The sequence below is a fragment of the Notolepis coatsorum genome (assembly GCF_963971535.1).
Source record: "Notolepis coatsorum genome assembly, chromosome: 12".
NCBI classification, from domain to species: Eukaryota; Metazoa; Chordata; class Actinopteri; order Aulopiformes; family Paralepididae; genus Notolepis; species Notolepis coatsorum.
The window spans coordinates 36902400-36908332 of record NC_140176.1 but is presented as its reverse complement, the minus strand read 5'-3'; positions in this window follow the sequence as shown (position 1 = coordinate 36908332).

Genomic DNA, 5933 nt, shown 5'->3' with positions numbered 1-5933 from the left:
TGAGTTTTAACTGTAGCTTTTGTATAATGGAAATGCCATTGGATATAACGTTAGTAGCTATTAGCCCTTTATCTAGCCTTCCAGGAAATATACTAGACCAAATGCCGTATAACGCTTATATTCACGGCACTATAAAATGAGAACGTATTGATGATTTTTTTTTTCTTTAAGCCATTTTGAAGGGACGGTTTATGGACTCAATTGACAATGAGAATGGACAGATAGCAATACTATAAAGTATAGATTTAGCTCTACAAACAGCCCCAAGTCTGTTTACAAAAGCTGGTAGTCTCTAGTGATATTAGACTCATCCCAGTGGCCGCCAATGTGTTAACAATTGTGTGTATTGAGCCGTACTGTATTGTACCCATTCTGCAATCTGTTAAATAAAGTTTTCATTCATTCATTCATTCATTCATTCATTCATTCATTCATTCATTCATTCATTCATTCATTCATTCATTCATGCATTCATTAATTAATTAATTAATTCATTCATTCATTCATTCATTCATTCATTCATTCATTCATTCATTCATTCATTCATTCATTCATTCATTCATTCATACTGTCTTTAACTATGAATGAACACAACACTCTAACTTACCATCTTTAGATTATAAAGTACCACTTAAAGTAGTATAACATCAGGAACAGTGTATTGCACTACTAAGCTACCTAGCATGTCCTATATGCTCTGTAAATACTAATGTACAGATACCGAGATGGCACACCATGTACCTGTTTATTGCACTGTTTTATTGGATTCTATTAATATGTTGTACCACTGTATTTTATTGGATTCTATTATATGTTGTACCACTGTATTGCACATCGTCGCGGGCAAGACCAGCCGCATTTCATTGTATACCTGTATGCCGTGACAATTAAAACTCTTGACTTGACTTGACTTGACTTGACTCAACCTCTACTGTCTTTAACTATGAGTGAACACAACACTCTAACTTACCATCTTTAGATAATAAAGGTAGAAAGCAACATTCCTCTCAAAGAGTTATTTGGTTGCAATTCACTCAATTGACAACTAAAAGCAACAGACCCAATGTCTCATCATGTACTAATGAATCAATAACATAAACATCTGTTACTGTCATGTTGTAGAAATGTGCTCTAAAAACAGGAGTAACAAAGTTAACTATGAAATATTATAGAAATCTATGGTAGAAGGTACTATAGATACGTACTATAGGGACCCATTCTTAAAAATTATGTTTATTTACTTTATATTATTCATATATTACCTTCACTCTGCTTGTAGAAGGCAGAGTCACTGCCACAGACGCTGCCATCGTTGTCATTGCTTTCTTCATGAATACTGCCTTCTGTGAGGTAGAGAGTGAGAGGGAGAGAGAGAGGGAGAGAGAGAGGTAGAGAGAGAGGTAGAGAGAGAGAGGGAGAGAGAGAGAGGGAGAGAGGTAGAGAGAGAGGGAGAGAGAGAGGGAGAGAGAGAGAGGGAGAGAGAGAGAGGTAGAGAGAGAGAGGGAGAGAGAGATGGAGAGAGAGGGAGAGAGAGGGAGAGAGAGGGAGGGAGAGAGAGCGAGGTCAGTTTGCTACAGTATGGTCAGTAGTAATGTGTTAATCTGATCCGTTAGATGGTCCGTTACACAGAACCATCTGGGAAGTCGACCGGGTCCAAAAGAGAGAGAGAACAAGAGAGAGAGATACTATCAGAGAGAGAGAGAGAGAGAGAGAGAGAGAGAGAGGGAGATAGAGAGAGAGAGCGCGAGAGAGACTATCAGAGAGAGAGAGAGATACAAACAAACAGAGAGAGAGAGAGAGAGAGAGAGAGAGAGGGAGATACTAACAGAGAGAGAGAGGCTAACAGAGAAAGATACTAACAGAGAGAGAGAGAGAAACAGCCCACCATTATATTAATGTCTTGATAGTATTGGCTGCCTAGAACCACAAGTAATGAAATAGCTGATGAAAGAAAAGGAGAAAAAATTACAAGAAAGAGAAAGAAAGAAAGAAAGATAGAAAGAAAGAAAGAAAAAAAGAAAGAAAGAAAAAAAGAAAAAAAAGAGAGAGAACAAGACCAATGGAGAGAAGGAGATTTTATTGTCAAAGAATGCAATAAATCAGTACATAATATCCAATATAGTAACACGGCTGAGCGACTGCCTTGAGTGAGGAATAAAGAATACATTATCTAATTGCCAGGGGTGCCACATGAAAGGACACAGAATGGAGAGCCAACGCTGACTCCATTTTGTGGTTCTGAGGGTGTTGTTTCTCATTCCTCCCCACACTCCATTTCACTTAATTTGCACATAGTTGGCTGCATAGCCATCATCACCCCCACACTGCATCTGCCAGCTATAACGCATTAAACGCATACATACAAGTCAGCCCACGTTACCCCACTTCTCAGAGCGCTGCACTGGCTCCACTTCAAGGTCCTTGACCTGGCATACCACGCAGCGAGGGGAACGGCTCCCTCCTACCTCCAGGTCAATGGTCTCTAACTACACCCCCTCAAGACCCCTATATACGCTCTGCATCTTCTGTCCTCCTCAGACCCACTCAAGGAGAAGCAGGCTATTCTCAGTCCTCGCTCCACAATGGTGGAAACAAACCCGCCCAATTTCCTGCTGTCGATTAAAAACACACTTCTTCAATCAATACCTGAAATAAAAAAACTTCTAAATGAAGATTATTATATATATACAGTACTGGACCAGTACAATGAACACAGATAAAAGGCTGTCTCACCTACTGGCCACGAGCAGGACCTTCTCCTTCAATATATAGGACTGACTCTTAAGCAAAGGGCCTGAGCAAGCTAATCTGTTGGGTCCCAGAAAGGTCTGGTCCTTGTCTGAGAAGAACTGATTAAAAAAATGAATGTTGGATTTTTATTTTAGTAAGCTTATGATGACGTAGACAAAGCATTCAAATCTTGATTTTGGCATCAATTACCAACGCAACGAGTGCCGCTTTAAAAGCATTCGAATCGGCCCTGGTGTGCTCCAAGATCTGATGTGTTGTTGTGGGGGCCACCCTCCGGTTCGGGGTCACTGTTCAGAGCCAATGTGCTTTGCGTATAGGGACAGGAGGGAGTGCAGACAGACGGCCCGGGCCGAGACATAAACAACCACAGACCTCACTGGCCGAGCAATGACGTCCGCCTGCCGAGAACAATAAGAGCCGGATGAGTCAGTGATGTCGTAAAGGTGTTCAGAAATAGCTTCCCTTTTATCAGGAGGAGACAAATCACACAAGACGTATAGCGTCGTCTCTTGGTGCTGCGTCACTCGTCCTCGTCATGTCATTCTAGGACAAACCTGCTCTGTGTTCCCCACGCAGGCTGCCCCTCTCGTCACTCCTAGTAAACACTTGGCCACAGACAGAGAGAGTCGGTCAGTCAGATGGACAGGGAGCAGGACAGAAGGAACAGTCACTCCATCTCCAGCCCCTACCCTTACAACAGCACCAACCCTATCAACAGCACCAACCCTATCAACAGCACCAACCCTATCAACAGCCCCAACCCTATCAACAGCACCAACCCTATCAACAGCCCCTACCCTATCAACAGCCCCTACCCTATCAACAGCACCAACCCTATCAACAGCACCAACCCTATCAACAGCACCAACCCTATCAACAGCCCCAACCCTATCAACAGCCCCTACCCTATCAACAGCACCAACCCTATCAACAGCACCAACCCTATCAACAGCACCAACCCTATCAACAGCCCCTACCCTATCAACAGCCCCTACCCTATCAACAGCACCAACCCTATCAACAGCCCCAACCCTATCAACAGCACCAACCCTATCAACAGCACCAACCCTATCAACAGCACCAACCCTATCAACAGCCCCTACCCTATCAACAGCACCAACCCTATCAACAGCCCCAACCCTATCAACAGCACCAACCCTATCAACAGCACCAACCCTATCAACAGCACCAACCCTATCAACAGCACCAACCCTATCAACAGCCCCAACCCTATCAACAGCCCCAACCCTATCAATAGCCCCAACCCTATCAACAGCCCCAACCCTATCAACAGCCCCTACCCTATCAACAGCCCCTACCCTATCAATAGCCCCAACCCTATCAATAGCCCCAACCCTATCAACAGCCCCAACCCTATCAATAGCCCCAACCCTATCAATAGCCCCAACCCTATCAACAGCCCCAACCCTATCAACAGCCCCTACCCTATCAACAGCCCCAACCCTATCAACAGCCCCAACCCTATCAATAGCCCCAACCCTATCAATAGCCCCAACCCTATCAACAGCCCCAACCCTATCAATAGCCCCAACCCTATCAATAGCCCCAACCCTATCAACAGCCCCAACCCTATCAATAGCCCCAACCCTATCAATAGCCCCAACCCTATCAATAGCCCCAACCCTATCAACAGCACCAACCCTATCAATAGCCCCAACCCTATCAACAGCACCAACCCTATCAACAGCCCCTACCCTATCAACAGCCCCAACCCTATCAACAGCACCAACCCTATCAACAGCCCCAACCCTATCAATAGCCCCAACCCTATCAACAGCCCCAACCCTATCAATAGCCCCAACCCTATCAACAGCACCAACCCTATCAACAGCCCCAACCCTATCAACAGCCCCAACCCTATCAACAGCCCCAACCCTATCAACAGCACCAACCCTATCAACAGCCCCAACCCTATCAACAGCCCCAACCCTATCAACAGCCCCTACCCTATCAACAGCCCCAACCCTATCAACAGCCCCAACCCTATCAACAGCCCCAACCCTATCAACAGCCCCAACTGATCTGTTGTTTATGTTACCCCCCCAGCATCAGCCACATCCCCAGGACCAGCCTCATCCTGAGCACCATCTCCGTCCACATTTATAGCCATGTTCTAATGCAGCCTCAGGCCTCCTCCTCGATCTCAACCGCACCCCCTAGAACAACACAAGCAGCCCCAGTCCCAGATCCTATACCCGTTCCCCATCTTCATTTCAGCCCCAGTCCCAGATCCTATACCCGTTCCCCATCTTCATTTCAGCCCCAGTCCCAGATCCTATACCCGTTCCCCATCTTCATTTCAGCCCCAGTCCCAGATCCTATACCCGTTCCCCATCTTCATTTCAGCCCCAGTCCCAGATCCTATACCCGTTCCCCATCTTCATTTCAGCCCCAGTCCCAGATCCTATACCCGTTCCCCATCTTCATTTCAGCCCCAGTCCCAGATCCTATACCCGTTCCCCATCTTCATTTCAGCCCCAGTCTCAGATCCTATACCCGTTCCCCATCTTCATTTCAGCCCCAGTCCCAGATCCTATACCCATTCCCTGTCTTCATTGTATATATTCCCCATCTATATTGTATATATGTATATTGACTGAACATTCCTTTACTTACTTTTTAATTTCTTCCTAATTAGTTTAAATTTTTATTTTTATTTTTCTTAGCTTTTTTACTGTATGTAGCACACTCTCAGGGGCTCATACAGAAACAAGCATTTCATCATAAAGTATTCTGTATTTTATTATGACAAATAATAAACAAACTTGAAACTTGAACAGCCACAGTCCCAGCTCCTATACCCATTCCCTTCTACATTTTCCCATCTGTAGCCTTCAAGTCTCAACTCCAGACCAAACAGCAGCAGCACAGCACGGCTCTGGCTACAGGTCCTCTCCTCCCAGGCCTCCTTCTGGCTCCAGCTCCTGTCCTCCCAGACATAAGATTTATTTGTTGTGCTCCACCACATGCTGGCCTGCCACAACCACAAGTAACCTACAATAAGGATGTGGGGGGAAATACCTTAACTCTGCACAAAAACAATCACATCCAAGCTCTATTTTCATTCCCATTTGTATCCTTGTTCCATACCCCCATCTCACGTCTCAGCCTTAATCCGATAAAAACACAACCCCACCCAAACTCCTTGCCCCAACTCAAAG